Source organism: Oncorhynchus kisutch, linkage group LG21 (genome assembly GCF_002021735.2).
Source record: "Oncorhynchus kisutch isolate 150728-3 linkage group LG21, Okis_V2, whole genome shotgun sequence".
Lineage (NCBI taxonomy): Eukaryota > Metazoa > Chordata > Actinopteri > Salmoniformes > Salmonidae > Oncorhynchus > Oncorhynchus kisutch.
The window spans coordinates 33,163,645-33,180,025 of record NC_034194.2 but is presented as its reverse complement, the minus strand read 5'-3'; the positions used below and the strand labels follow the sequence as shown (position 1 = coordinate 33,180,025).

Here is a 16,381-nt window from a genome sequence, read left to right as displayed (position 1 = left end):
TGACCCCTCTGGTTTTGACAGTGGCGGCTGGAAAGAGTGCATCGTATACAGTCCTTACTTAGCTGAAGAGGAAGGAGGATACAGGGAAGGCCACAGTTTACGAGCTGGTTCGGCTGTTTGCAGAGGAGTCTGTGAAGCGCCTCTTTCTTCCTAGCCTTGTGCCTTCATTATCTTCAATGACTTTGACTCAGGGAGTCAGTGTGTCGGCTAGCAAGTCCGAAGATTGTATGTCATGCACTTCTTCCACATCAATATTTTGTGGCACAGTCTGTATATTAACCTATTTAATCCCATGACCGTAAAACAACATTTTCACAAAAAATGCTACTGAATGATTTATCAATGCATTTCCAGCAAATATTGAAATAATAAAGGGTCTCAATGAAAGATGTGCAGTGTCACATGTTTAGTGTAAATTGTCACATGACCAGAGCTGTTTACTTCCTGGTTGCACCATGAGAAGACGATGGCTGCATCACAGCTCCCAAACAAAAGGTTAGTAAAGTATCTTGACAAAGTTAGGGCAAATATTTTTGGTACACATCATCTTTAAGGTGTCTAGTATTGATATATGTCCTGTTGTCTTTGCTCTCAGTATTCATATCGGTGTTGTATAAGGGTTTTTGATGTGTAAAATAGTCACACTAGAATGTGACGGGGCATTCTAGTGGCAATGCTGGGGACTGCTAGAGACAAGAGTTTTAAATGTGTTAATAACTGGGTTGGGATATATAAGAACTTTGATAACTGCATAGGAGAAATATGTTAATTCAGTATATGTAACATTATCCCACCGGTCACAATTGTGACCGACCATAAAACACACTTTTTCACCTACTTTTCCATTAAAATTTCAAAAAATAATGATTGATTACCTCAAAGGGTTACTAATGACACTTGATTTGGATATTTTCATGTCTGGGAAAAATGTGGGATTAAATGAGTTAACAAAGTTATAGTAAGCCAGATCATGGACTCAGTTGCTTTGAGCATCAGAAACCACAAAAAGATCCGAATCTCTCCAAGAATCTCTGACAGATTATTGAGTGGCAATTGTTCCCCTCAGCTGTCTCTCTCCCGTGTCAGTGAGACCTCCACTGTAGCACGACACTTTAGAGCCAACATGGATGAAGAGAAAGAGGATACCACCAGTCGTTCTTGTGTAGCTCAGAACATTTTTGGTGATCAGATTACAACCAGCCTGGATGTTGTCAAAGATGCCCCACCTCCAACCCCATCCCCGAAAACTCAGACAGTGATGATGACTTCACCAGCCTCTCACCAGCATGCCTGTGTTGAGACTTCTGTCGAAGATCACAACTCAAACTGATCTGTACCCAGTTGACGTTGGACTCACGTCACAAGACCTAATCCCAAAGGTCATATCTGTCTTCTGTGCAATGTCAGGCTCCTCTGAGACCATATACAGAGAACCTAAAGGTTCATAAAGTGTACAGGGCCGTGTACTAACATATGTTGGAGGAGTTTGAGTAAAGAACTCCTCGACAGATATAATGAGGCATCAATGGCCGCCAGAAGAACATTGTTCGAAGCTACCAGACCTGCGGCTCTTCCTCTGGCTGAGGATGTGAAGACTACCAAAGTGAAGTTCTCCGTCCTACAAAGGCTTGCCAGAATTATCAATGTGAGTAAACAACTCTATTGTGACGGTAAAAAATATGAAACCATCCATTAATTTATAAATCGGTCTGGTGTGTTAGTTTTGGTTATTATTATTAATATTGTTTTTATTATTATGTTGTTGTTGTTGATTTGTTTTTTTTTCTCTTTCAAAACTTCCCCCTCAAAGAAGTGCATGTTTTTTTTGTTGCCCTAGCACTACACAGCTGATTCAATTAGCCAACTAATCATCAAGCTTTGATGATTTGAATCAGCTGTGTAGTGCTAGGGCAACAAACTAAACGTGCACCCTGGGGCACCCTGGGGTACCACTGTACTAGGGTACCCTGGATGATGGTATGGTTAAGGCTATCAATATGATATGATTAAGTTGAGTGGGCCCCACCACCCTCAACCTGCATTAATCCCTTTTAAAGGGGTTATCACTGATTACTAGACTTAGAAAAGACAAGTTATTTTCTAATATGATTTGTTACACAGGATCCCCACATGAAGTCAGAAAGGCCATCAATTCATACAATGATATTTAATCAATTAGCCAATAGGTGGGCTTGTTACTTGCTCTTTGAGGCCCTAATACATGTCATATCTGAATATACCCAATAGGGGGCAACATATTTGCATTTATGGTTTAGTCATTTGGTAGACGCTCTTATCCAGAGCAACTTGGGCAAGGTGCTTTGCTCAAGGGCAAATTGACAGATTTTTTTCACCTGGTCGGCTCAGGGATTCGAACCAGCAACCTTACCATGTATGTACCAAAACAGCTGTATGATAATGTACTAAAACAGCTCTGTGATAATGTACTAAAACAGCTCTGTGATAATGTACTAAAACAGCTCTGTTATAATGTACTAAAACAGCTCTGTGATAATGTACTAAAACAGCTCTGTGATAATGTACTAAAACAACTCTGTTATAATGTACTAAACAGCTATGTGATAATGTACTAAAACAGCTCTGTTATAATGTACTAAACAGCTATGTGATAATGTACTAAAACAGCTCTGTTATAATGTCCTAAACAGCTCTGTGATAATGTACTAAAACAGCTCTGTGATAATGTACTAAAACAGCTCTGTTATAATGTACTAAACAGCTCTGTGATAATGTACTAAACAGCTCCATAATAAGGTGCTTAACAACTCAATGATAATGTACTAAACACCTTTATGATATTGTACTAAAACAGCTCTATGATAATACACTAAACAGCTCCGTGATAAGATACTAAACAACTACATGATGATGTACTAAACAACTCTATGACATTGTACTAAAAAAGCTCTGTGATGTTCTAAAACAGCTCTATGATAAGATACTAAACAACTCTATGATATTGTACTATAACAGCTCTATGATATGTACTAAAACAGCTCTATGATAATGTACCAAACACGTCTATGATAATGTACTAAAACAACTCTATGATATTGTACCAAAAAAGCTCTATGATAAGATACTAAACAATTCTATGATAATGTACTAAACAACTCTATGATAATGTACTCAAAGAGCTCCATAATAAGGTACTTAACAACTCAATGATAATATACTAAACAACTTTATGATATTGTAACAAAACAGCTCTATGATATGATACTAAACAACTACACGATGATGTACTAAACAACTCTATGATATTGTACTAAAAAGCTCTGTGATGTTCTAAAACAGCTCTATGATAAGATACTTAACAACTCTATGATATTGTACTATAACAGCTCTATGATATGTACTAAAACAGCTCTATGATATGTACTAAAAAAGCTCTATGATAAGACACTAAACAACTCTATGATAATGTACTAAAATAGCTCTATGATAATATACTAAACAGCTCTAATATATCGTACTAAACAACTCTACTATATTGTACTAAACAACTCTGTGATATGTACTAAAACAGCTCTATGATAAGATACAAAATAACTCTATGATATTGTACTAAACAGCTCTATGATATTGTACTAAAACAGCTCTATGATAAGATACTAAACAACTCTATGATATTGTACTAAAACAGCTCTATGATAATGTACTTAACAACTCTATGATATTGTACTATAACAGCTCTATGATATTGTACTAAAACACCTCTATGATATTGTACTACACAGCTCTATGATATTGTATTATAACAACTCTGCTATTATACTAAACTCTATGATAATGTGCTAAAACAGCTCTGTTATAATGTACTAAACAGCTCTGTGATAATGTACTAAAACAGCTCTGTGATAATGTACTAAAACAGCTCTGTGATAATGTACTACACAGCTCTGTGATAATGTACTAAACAGCTCCATAGTAAGGTGCTTAACAACTCAATGATAATGTACTAAACACCTTTATGATATTGTTCTAAAACAGCTCTATGATAAGATACTAAACAACTCTATGATAATGTACTAAACAACTCTATGATATTGTACTAAAACAGCTCTATGATAATGTACTAAACAGCTCCATGATAAGATACTAAACAACTCTATGATAATGTACTAAACAACTCTATGATATTGTACTAAAAAAGCTCTGTGATGTTCTAAAACAGCTCTATGATAAGATACTAAACAACTCTATGATATTGTACTATAACAGCTCTATGATATGTACTAAAACAGCTCTATGATAATGTACCAAACAGCTCTATGATATTGTGCAATTATACCTCTATGATAATGTACTAAAACAACTCTATGATATTGTACCAAAAAAGCTCTATGATAAGCTACTAAACAATTCTATGATAATGTACGAAACAACTCTATGATAATGTACTTAAACAGCTCCATAATAAGGTACTTAAAACTCAATGATAATATACTAAACAACTGTATGATATTGTAACAAAACAGCTCTATGATAAGATACTAAACAACTACATGATGATGTACTAAACAACTCTATGATATTGTACTTAAAAAGCTCTGTGATGTTCTAAAACAGCTCTATGATAAGATACTAAACAACTCTATGATATTGTTCCAAAAAAGCTCTATGATAAGACATTAAACAACTCTATGATAATGTACTAAAATATCTCTATGATAATATACTAAACAGCTCTAATATATTGTACTAAACAACTCTAATATATTCTACTAAACAACTCTGTGATATGTACTAAAACAGCTCAATGATAAGATACAAAACAACTCTATGATATTGTACTAAACAGCTCTATGATATTGTACTAAACAGCTCTATGATATTGTACTAAAACAGCTCTATGAAAAGGTACTAAAGAACTCTATGATAATGTACTATAACAGCTCCATTATTCAATACTAAACAACTACATGATGATGTACTAAACAACTCTGTCACGCCCTGGTCGAAGCTGCCCTCCGGTGGCAGCTTCCCGCACCAGGCTTCCTGTGCGTGTTCTCGGCCCAGTACCTCCAGTGCCAGCACCACGCATCAGGCCTACAGTGCGCCTCTCCAGCGCTGCCAGAGCCTTTCGCCTCTCCAGCGCTGCTGGAGTCTCCCGCCTATCTAGCACTGCCAGAGCCTTCCTCATCTCCAGCGCTGCCGGAGTCTCCCGCCTGTTCAGCGCAGCCAGAGCCTTCCTCCTCTACAGCGCTGCTGGAGTCTCCTGCCTGTTCAGCGCAGCCAGAGCTGCCAGCCTGCATGGAGCAGCCAGAGCTGCCAGCCTGCATGGAGCAGCCAGAGCTGCCAGCCTGCATGGAGCAGCCAGAGCTGCCAGTCTGCATGGAGCAGCCAGAGCTGTCAGTCTGCATGGAGCAGCCAGAGCTGCCAGTCTGCATGAAGCAGCCAGAGCTGTCAGTCTACATGGTGCAGCCAGAGCTGTTAGTCTGCATGAAGCAGCCAGAGCTGCCAGTCTGCATGAAGCAGCCAGAGTGCCAGTCTGCATGGAGCAGCCAGAGCTGTCAGTCTGCATGAAGCAGCCAGAGCTGCCAGTCTGCATGGAGCAGCCAGAGCTGTCAGTCTGCATGAAGCAGCCAGAGCTGCCAGTCTGCATGGAGCAGCCAGAGCTGTCAGTCTGCATGGAGCAGCCAGAAGTGTCAGTCTGCAAGGAGCTGCCAGTCTGCAAGGAGCTGCCTGTCTGCAAGGAGCTGCCAGTCTGCAAGGAGCTGCCAGTCTGCATGGAGCTGCCAGTCTGCAAGGAGCTGCCAGTCTGTAAGGAGCTGCCAGTCTGCAAGGAGCTGCCAGTCTGCACGAAGCCGCCAGGGCTGCCAGTCTGTAAGAAGCCGCCAGAGCTGTCAGCCTACATGGAGCAGCCAGAGCCGCCAGTCAGCGTGGAGCAGCCAGAGCTGCCAGTCAGCATGGAGCAGCCAGATCCGTCAGTCTGCCAGGATCCGCCAGTCAGCCAGACTCTTCCAGATCTGCCAGTCAGCCAGATCTGCCAGTCAGCCAGACTCTTCCAGATCCGCCAGTCAGCCAGTCACTTCCAGATCCGCCAGTCAGCCAGACTCTTCCAGATCCGCCAGTCAGCCAGACTCTTCCAGATCCGCCAGTCAGTCAGACTCTTCCAGATCCGCCAGTCAGTCAGACTCTTCCAGATCCGCCAGTCAACCATACTCTTCCAGATCTGCTAGTCAACCAGACTCTTCCAGATCTGCCAGTCAACCAGACTCTTCCAGATCCGCCAGTCAACCAGACTCTTCCAGATCCGCCAGTCAACCAGAGTCTTCCAGATCCGCCAGTCAGCCGGGATCTGCCAGAACCACCAGCCAGCCAGGATCTGCCAGATCCAGCTACCTGCCTGAGCTTCCTCTCAGTGCTGAGCTTCCTCTCGGTGCTGAGCTTCCCCTCGGTGCTGAGCTTCCCCTCTGTGCTGAGCTTCCCCTCAGTCCCGAGCTTCCCCTCAGTCCCGAGCTTCCCCTCAGTCCCGAGCTGCCTCAGTCCCGAGCTGCCCCTCAGTCCCGATCTGCTCCTCAGTCCAGTGGGGTTCTGGGTGAGGACTACTAGGCCATGGTCGGCGGCGAGGGTGGACTATCCAAGGACGCGAGGAGAAGGGACTAAGACATTGATTGAGTGGTGTCCACGTCCCGCGCCGGAGCCGCCACCATGGACAGACGCCCACCCGGATCCTCCCTATTGTTTTGAGGTGCATCCGGGAGTCCGCACCTTAGGGGGGGGGGTTCTGTCACGCCCTGGTCGAAGTATTTTGTGTTTATCTTCATTTATTTTGTCAGTGCAGGGTGTTGCATGTGGTTTTTGTATTGTGGTGTGTTTTGTCTTGGGGTTTTGTGTTGGTATTGGGATTGTAGCTTAGTGGGGTGTTCTAGTTAAATCTATGGCTGTCTGAAGTGGTTCTCAATCAGAGGCAGGTGTTTATCGTTGTCTCTGATTGGGAACCATATTTAGGCAGCCATATTCTTTGAGTGTTTCGTGGGTGATTGTCCTTAGTGTCCTTGTTCCTGTCTCTGTGTTAGTTTACACAAGTATAGGCTGTTTCGGTTTTCGTTACGTTCATTACGTTCTTTGTTTTGTAGTGTTTGTATTGATTCGTGTTTTACGTTTGTTTATTAAACATGGATCGCAATCTACACGCCGCATTTTGGTCCGACTCTCCTTCACCACAAGAGTACCGTTACAAACTCTATGATATTGCACTAAAACAGCTCTGTGATATGTTCTAAAACACCCCTATGTTAAGATACTAAACAGCTCTATGATATTGTACTAAAACAGCTCTATGATAATGTACTTAACAGCTCTATGATATTGTACTAAAACAGCTCTATGATAATGTACTTAACAGCTCTATGATATTGTACTATAACAGCTCTATGATAATGTACTTAACAGCTCTATGATATTGTACTAAAACACCCCTATGTTAAGATACTAAACAGCTCTATGATATTGTACTAAAACAGCTCTATGATAATGTACTTAACAACTCTATGATATTGTACTATAACAGCTCTATGATATTGTACTAAAACAGCTCTATGATAATGTACTTAACAGCTCTATGATATTGTACTATAACAGCTCTATGATATTGTACTAAAACAGCTCTATGATAATGTACTTAACAACTCTATGATATTGTACTATAACAGCTCTCTGATATTGTACTAAAACAACTCTATGATATTGTACTACACAGCTCTATGATATTGTATTATAACAACTCTGATATTATACTAAACTCTATGATAATGTATTAAACAGCTCTATGACAGTGTACTAAAACAACTCTAAAACAGCTGTATTCTAAAACAGCTGTATGATAATGTACTAAAACAGCTCTAAAGGGCTTTGGTATGTCAAATGGGAAAAATGTGTTGATATGCCCTTGAGCAAGGCACTTAACCCTAATTGCTCCAGGTTTGCCGTTGATAATGGCTGACCCTTGCCGTGACCCCACTCTCCAAGGGTGTCTCAGGGAGAGTAGCCATATGCAAAAAACAGATTTACATTTCACAGATGCGTATGATACACACTTGTACGCTGGGAAATTGACGCCACGTATAGGCACATGACTGGGTAATTTTTTATGATCTCGCTTCAAATATGCAACGGGGTCATTAAGAGAGATTTCACCACTAAATATTGTGTAATGTCTGGTACCAGCATATACTGTTTAGGTACAGTTGAAGTCGGAAGTTTATATACACTTAGTTGGAGTCATTAAAACTTTTTCACTCCACACATTTCTTGATAACAAACTATAGTTTTGGAAAGTCAGTTAGGACTACTTTGTTCATGACACATTTTTCCAAAAATTGTTTACTGAAAGATTATTTGACTTAATAATCTGTCTGATAATTAATGTCTTAATAATAATTCTGTCTTACAATTCCAGTGGGTCAGAAGTTTACATACAGTAAGTTGACTGTGCCTTTAAACAGCTTGGAAAATTCCAGAAAATGATGTCTCATAGGCTAATTGACATCATTTGAGTCATTTGAAGGTGTACAAGGCCTACCTTCGAACTCAGTGCCTTTATGCTTGACATCATGGGAAAATCTAAATAAATCAGCCAAGACCTCAGAAAAAAATTGTACACCTCCACAAGTCTGGTTCATCCTTGGGAGCAATTTCCAAACACCTGAAGGTACCACGTTCATCTGTACAAACAATAGTACGCAAGCATAAACACCATGGGACCACGTAGCCATCATACCGCTCAGGAATGAAACGTGTTCTGTCTCCTAGAAATGAACGTGCTTTGGTGCGAAAAGTGCAAATCAATCCCAGAACAGCAGCAAAGGACCCTGTGAAGATCCCGGAGGAAACAGGTACAAAAGTATCTATGGGGACAAAGATCATACTTTTTGGAGAAATGCCCTCTGGTCTGATGAAACAAAAACAGAACTGTTTGGCCATAATGGCCATCGTTATGTTTGGAGGAAAAATGGGGATGCTTGCAAGCCGAAGAACACCATCCCAACCGTGAAGCACGGGGGTGGCAGCATCATGTTGTGGAGGTGCTTTGCTGCAGGTGGGACTGGTGAAATTCACAAAATAGATGGCATCATGAGGCAGAGAAATTATGTGGATATTTGAAGCAACATCTCAAGACATCAGTCAGGAAGTTAAAGCTTGGTCGCAAATGGGTCTTCCAAATGGACAATGGCCCCAAGCATACTTCCAAAGTTGTGTCAAAATGGCTTAAGGACAACAAAGTCAAGGTATTGGAGTGGCCATCACAAAGCCCTGACCTCAATCCTATAGAAAATGCGTGGGCAGAACTGAAAAAGTGTGTGCGAGCAAGGAGGCCTACAAACCTAACTCAGTTGCACCAGCCCTGTCAGGAGGAATGGGACAAAATTCACCCAACTTATTGTGGGAAGCTTGTGGAAGGCTAACTGAAACGTTTGACCCATGTTAAACAATTTCAAGGCAATGCTACCAAATACTTATTGAGTGTAAGTAAACTTCTGACACACTGGGAGTGTGATGAAAGAAATAAAAGCTGAAATAAATCATTCTCTCAACTATTATTCTGACATTTCACATTCTTAAAATAAAGTGGTGATCCTAACTGACATAAAACAGGAACTTTTTACTAGGATTAAATGTCAGGAATTGTGACAAACTGAGTTTAAATGTATTTGGCTAAGGTGTATGTAAACTTCTGACTTCAACTGTATATGTCCGCTGACTGAAACATAACATCATTGATTTAAGCATGGTGAGCATAAGTGTTTTTATGTTTGATAACACATCCACCCTACTTTATTTGTCACCCTAACAATGTTTAATCTAGCATTGATAACAACCTGTAACAAGCAATTTATTTTCAATATATTTTTCCAAATTGCTGGTTTACTATCAGAACAGGAGCAGAAAGAGTCACATGTCTTCTCCTATATGACAATGCCTTTCATGTACAGTAGGAGTCACTACAGCAGCAGGAAATGTTGACATCCAGCAAATGCCTCAGTAGTGACGTTATCATGACTCTATGCCTCATGTTAAATTGTTCAGATGCAGTGTAAGTTCTCTGAAATAGAGTCGTGTGAGTCCTGAAGTCCAATATTGCGAAACAGTGTAGTCGTAGACTCCTAGTCCATACTATAGCATATCATGCAGGGCTCTAATCCTACTTTAATCAAGGATATGTCATGCATTGGCTCATTCTCTATAATCCCTCAGCACTAGATCGAGCAATTACTTCAAGGTTAGTGCACAGCTCATTGAGATGTGCGAGCTGTCGATGGTGGGAGGAGAGCTGGCCCTTTATTTCACGTTAAGCAGAGCACCAGCTCTCACTACTTATAATGACTGTATCCATTTGTGGTTCACTCCTTTTCTCAGAGATCTTCCTCCCCTCTTTTTTTCTCCTCCTTCTTGTTCCTCCTTTCTCCCCCTCTAAGCTATGTGACGTTTAGCTGTGAGACAGCAACATTCGCCTTGGTTCAAAGCACTGATCTCCTGGCAGGGACAGGCACATCCAAGGCTTTGTGGGTGTTAAAAGTCCAACAAAACTCAATAAAGGAGGAAGTTTTAAAATGTCTATTGGAGGAAAGGAAAAACAGAAAGTATCCTCTGCAGTGTCAATCTCATGAATATGGTACAGTAATGTTTTTTTTATAAGCATTCTTTAACGAGGCAAGTCAGTTAAGAAAAAATCTAATTTTCAGTGACAGCCTAGGAATAGTGGGTTAACTGCCTTGTTCAGGGGCAGAACAACAGATTTTTTATCTTGTCAGCTTGGGGATTTGATCTTGCAACGTTGTGGTTACTACTCCAACGCTCTAACCACTAGGCTACCGGCCGCCCAGATGATGATGCCGGGTAGGGTAAGTATTGAGGGGCTTGGAGACAAATCTAATCTTGACAAAGCACAGCTCTCTCTCTCGCTCTCTCTCTCTCTCTCTCTCTCTACAGCTCTCTCTCTTCCTCTCTCTCTCTACAGCTCTCTCTCTCTCTCTCTCTCTCTCTCTCTCTACAGCTCTCTCTCTACAGCTCTCTCTCTCTCTCTCTCGCTCTCTCTCTACAGCTCTCTCTCTACAGCTCTCTCTCTACAGCTCTCTCTCTCTCTCTCTCTACAGCTCTCTCTCTTCCTCTCTCTCTCTACAGCTCTCTCTCGCTCTCTCTCTCTCTCTCTCTCTCTCTCTCTACAGCTCTCTCTCTACAGCTCTCTCTCTCTCTCTCTCTCTCTCTCTCTACAGCTCTCTCTCTCTCTCTCTCTCTCTCTCTCTCTACAGCTCTCTCTCTACAGCTCTCTCTCTCTCTCTCTCTCTCTCTCTCTCTACAGCTCTCTCTCTCTCTCTCTACAGCTCTCTCTCTCTCTCTCTCTCTCTACAGCTCTCTCTCTTCCTCTCTATACCCCCCCTCTTTCATTTTCCATTGAAACGTTCCTTTTTTTATATAGCTAATAAAGAGCCCTTGAGTCAGATAGGGGATGAATCACCGCAGGATGCTTTTCTGCTCTTGTAGCATTCACATCCCATCAATGGGCCCGGGCTAGGCTGGGCATACTCATTCACTCTCATTGAGTAGGCCTAAATACACTGCATTCAAGTAGCTTACCGCCTCTGTCAAGGGTTCTCATGGTGTAGGAAGATGCACTAGGTATGGTGAAGAGCCCATATCCCAACTCAGTATAAAGAATATGGCTCTGGTGATTGACACACATGGATATATGTAGTAGAGGACAATAATATAATGCCATACATGTATTCTGTTCCAGAGAGAAGTGAACTCATCAAAGCATGAATCACTGTGGGGTGTTCTTATCTGTGGTTTGGTATTAAAAAAGGCTCAACATTCTGAATGGTGAATTTGCAGAGCTGCTGAGAGAGCCAGAGAGTCCCGACTGATTCATGAAATGAGCTTAACTGGGAAAACTGTGATCCGTAGCACATTTCCAGACTTAAGATTGTGATTTAAAGCATGGTATTCCCGGCTGCCAAAATGAGGTATTAAATATAAATTAAGACCATTTTTAATTCATTATGAAGTAAAAAGTAAGAGCCAGAAGACCAATCAAAGTAGGCAAAGTAATCAATCTGGCGATGTCTCTCAGCAATAGGGATGCAGAATGATGTGGGTTTTCCCGAAATTCCGGTTGGAGATAAGTAGGGGATCCAGAATCCTCAAACCATGATTTTGTGGAAAACCAGGGAATTTATTGAAAGTTTCCATAATTTTGCAACCCTACTCAGCAGTAGTATTATTCTGCCACATGCAACCACACAAAGAAGTGTATTGCCTCTAAAGTGAGAGAGACTGAATCAAGTTAGAATAGCTAGCTTGTCTAACTACAGGTAACTGCCAAAATAAAGAAAACACAGGGATGTGACGCCATTCTTCCATGAGAAATTCTATCATTTGGTGTTTTGTTGATGGTGGTGGAAAACGCCGTCTCGGATGTCGCTCCAAGAATCTAGCATAAGTGTTCAATTGAGTTGAGATCTGGCGATTCAGACTGCCATAGCATATGGCTTACATCATTTTCATGCTCATCAAATCATTGTGACCACTTGTACCCTGTGGATGGGGGCATAGCCATGGAAGCGAAAATAATGGCCTGCCCATCATTTTTATACATGACCCTAAGCATGATGGGATGTTAATTGCTTAATTAACTCAGGAACCATGTGTGGTAGCACCTGCTTTCAATATAATTGGTATCCCACATTTGCTCAAGTGTTTCCATTATTTTTTCAGTTGCATGTATCTTAGCTGGCATGCCTGCTGGCAAGGTTGGTTGACCTTAGAACATAAATAATTAACTAAATGTACTGAATAAGAGTCCCATTCCTTTAAATCTTTACCCGGATTTTAGCAGAGTTGCGGAGAAGCATATTATGTTTATTTAAAAAAAGGACCACCAGTCAGGAGGCAGACAGACAGCTCAAGAGGTATGCTTAGATATACAGAACAATAAACATCTTTTTGACATACAATTAAGAATATTGATTACGGCTCTAGATTGCAGGAAAAAGCTGTTACAGGTGTTTGAAAAATGCTAAATTATGAGGGTGAATAGCCCCTCTCCTGACCAGCCCCCAGCTATCCTCACATACATTGTGCCCAATCAGATGCATGATGTTACCTGAAATTACACAAGCCTCGTATCAAATATTGTAATAAATTCTGGCATAGCCATTTAAAGTACAATAAGTATCCTTGTCTGAGCCTATCTCCTGTTCAGTGATGGTTTTTAGTGTCAAATTTGAGTCTTTGGTAGAACTGAACCTGCGATTGAACCCCCAGGCTGCTAATCTCAGGGTGGACGCTCTCACCACAAGGCCACTGAGTAGGTTATAAGTCATGATCATTTAGTGCTCCTTATATGCTTTCATCATGTCTTCTTCCCTGTTGAAAGCTCTTCCAAACACACTATTTCAGTCTCATGTTGTTTTACTCTTTGTCACAGTGTGTGGGTGCTTTGGCATGTCTCATATAGCATCTCATTACAGAAGCATCAGTGCTGCAAAAGGCCAGGGACGTCACAAGCGTGATACATGAGAATAAAATAAAATACCCCCAAAAATATTTGTCACATGCGCCAAATACAACGGGTGTAGACTTTACCATGAAATGCTTACTTACGAGCCCTTCCCAAGGCCTTGTAAGAGTTCAAAAATAGTAACGCAAGAGGAATAAAATATACAAGAATGGAGCTACAGTTGAAGTCGGAAGTTTACATACACCTTAGCCAAATACATTTAAACTCCGTTTTAGATCCGTCAGGATCACCACTTTATTTTAAGAATGTGAAATGTCAGAATAATAGTTGAGAGAATGATGTATTTCAGCTTTTATTTCTTTCATCACATTCCCAGTGCCTCAGAAGTTTACCACTTTTTACATGACGAAATTAAAAACTAAGGTGCGTTTGACACTAGCGCTGTCACGGCTGTTAAAAGAGAGCCATGGTGCAGCGTGGTGAGCGTACATTTTCTCTTTATTTGAAAAAGACGCCGAACAAAACACTACAAAAACAAACCGTGAAGCTCAAAGGCTATGTGCCCGAAACAAAGTCAACTTCCCACAAAGACAGGTGGAAACGTGCGGACTCCGGACGCAAAACCTGAATTAAGGGGGAGGGTCTGGGTGGGCTTCCTTTACGGCGGCGGCTCTGGTGCGGGACGTAGACCCCCCCTCCGCCTCTGGCTCCCCCCACATTGGTGGCACCTCTGGTGCAGGGATCCTCGCCGCCGACTCCGGACTGGAGGCCTTCGCTCCATGACTCCTCACTGTAGGCTTCTTGCCTTGGATCATCACTGGAGGCTTCGTGCCATGAAACATCACTGGAGGCTTCGTGCCATGAAGCATCACTGGAGACTTCTTGCCATGGATCATCACTGGAGGCTTCGTGCCATGGATCATCACTGGAGGTTTCGTGCCATGGATCATCACTGGAGGGAGGAGACGTATGGGCAGTCTGGTACATTGAGCTGCCACAGGGCTCACCAGGCTGGGGAGACATACGGGAGGATTATTTCTAGGCGCAGGCACAGGACTCACCAGGCTGGAGAGACATACAGGAGGCCCTGTCCTAGGCAGAGGCACAGGATACACTGGGCCGTGGAGGCGCACTGAAGATCTTGAGCGTAGAGCCTGCACAACCCGTCCTGGCTGGATGGTTATTTTCGCCCTGCAGATGCGGGGCGCAGGCACAGGCACAGGACGCACTGGGCTGTGCAGACGCACCAGAGACACAGTGCACAGAGCTGGCGCAGGATATCCTGGGCCTTAGAGACGTACTGGTGCCCAGATGCGCTGAGCCAGCATCTTCCGACCTAGCTGGATTCCCATTCTAGTCCAGCCGATTCGGGGAGCTGGAAGGTAGCGCACCGGGCTGTGTACGCGCACTGGAGACACCGTGCGCTGCACCGCATAACACGGTGCCTGACCAGTACGACACTCGCCACGGTAAGCACGGGGAGTTGGCTCAGGTCTCCAACCTGACTCAGCCACACTCACCGTGTGCCTGTGCCCCCCAAAGATTTTTTTTGAGCTGTCTCTCAGGCTTCCTTGCTAGCCGAGTCCCTTCGTAACGCTGCCGCTCTGCTCTTGCTGCCTCCAGTTCCTCCTGTGAACGGCGATACTCCCCAGCCTGCCTCCAGGGTCCCTTACCGTCCAGGATCTCCTCCCAAGTCCGTGAATCCTGGACACGCTACTCCTCCTTACCATGCTGCTTGGTCCGTTGTTGGTGGTGGGAAGTTCTGTCACGGCTGTTAAAAAGAAGAGGACCAAGGTGCAGTGTGGTCTTAACGCCGTCTTAGCGCCAGCTGAAAATAGAGCCCACAGATCTCATACTGTATTACTCTACTGATTCATTTAAACAAAAGTTTTAAAATATTGATGTCAGAAAAGTATAATTTTTACAGTTATTTATAAAAAATGTAGATATTTGTTACATTTGACTGAAAACCTAGCAGTACTATTTATTTATCTGAGTGTGATCAAATATGATAATTTGTCTCTGAAAAAGAAGCCATCAACTGTTAGATTTGAAACAAATATATGTCTGTCGTTGAACAAATCACCTGTCACGATTATATAGTGAAAAAACACACCAATCTCTTTCATAGGTTCTTTAAACAATGAAAGCGAATTTACCAAACATTCTGAAAATTGATTTATAGCATTGTGGAAAGAAACTCTTCATTTCCATGTAAGGCCTTCAGGTCTTGGGCATCGATGAAATCCTGAAGATACAATATAGATTGGGCAATGATAACTGACCCTGAATGAAAGCATAGACAAAGTCTTTGCCCCTTAGGGCTACTGGACACGGGCCAACATTCTTCATCTGTAGTATACAGTGCATTCAGAAAGTATTCAGGCCCCTTAACTTCATCCACATTTTGTTACATTACAGCCTTATTCTAAAATTGATTCAATTGTGTTCCCCCTCATCAATCTACACAAAATACCCACAAATGACATGTTTTTAGACACTTTTGCAGCTGAAATATGACATTTCCGTAAGTATTCATACCCTTTACTCAGTACTTTGTTGAAGCACCTTTGGCAGCGATTACAACCTTGAGTCTTCTTGGGTATGACGCTACAGGCTTGGCACACCTGTATTTGGGGACTTTCTCCCATTCTTCTCTGCAGATCCTTTCAAGCTCTGTCACGTTGGATCGAAAGTGTCGTTGCACAGCTATTTTCAGGTCTCCAAATATGTCAGATCGGGTTCAAGTCCGGACTCTGGCTGGGCCACTCAAGGACATTCAGATACTTGTCCCGAAGCCACTCCTGCATTGTCTTGGCTGTGTGCTTAAGGTTTTTGTCCTGTTGGAAAGTGAACCTTTACCCCAATCTGAGGTCCTGAGCGCTCTGGAGG

General features: G+C 42.3%; 1 long non-coding RNA gene across 1 annotated transcript in view; it reads left to right on the top strand.

Annotated features, from left to right (window-relative positions):
* Window positions 1-443: 443 nt before the first annotated feature.
* LOC109866277 (uncharacterized) overlaps window positions 444-16,381 on the top strand; it is a 55,528-nt gene continuing 39,590 nt past the window's right edge. Inside the window, exon 1 of the long non-coding RNA XR_002251666.2 lies at window positions 444-495. This is a non-coding gene — a long non-coding RNA (uncharacterized LOC109866277). The remainder of the gene's footprint in view (window positions 496-16,381) is intronic.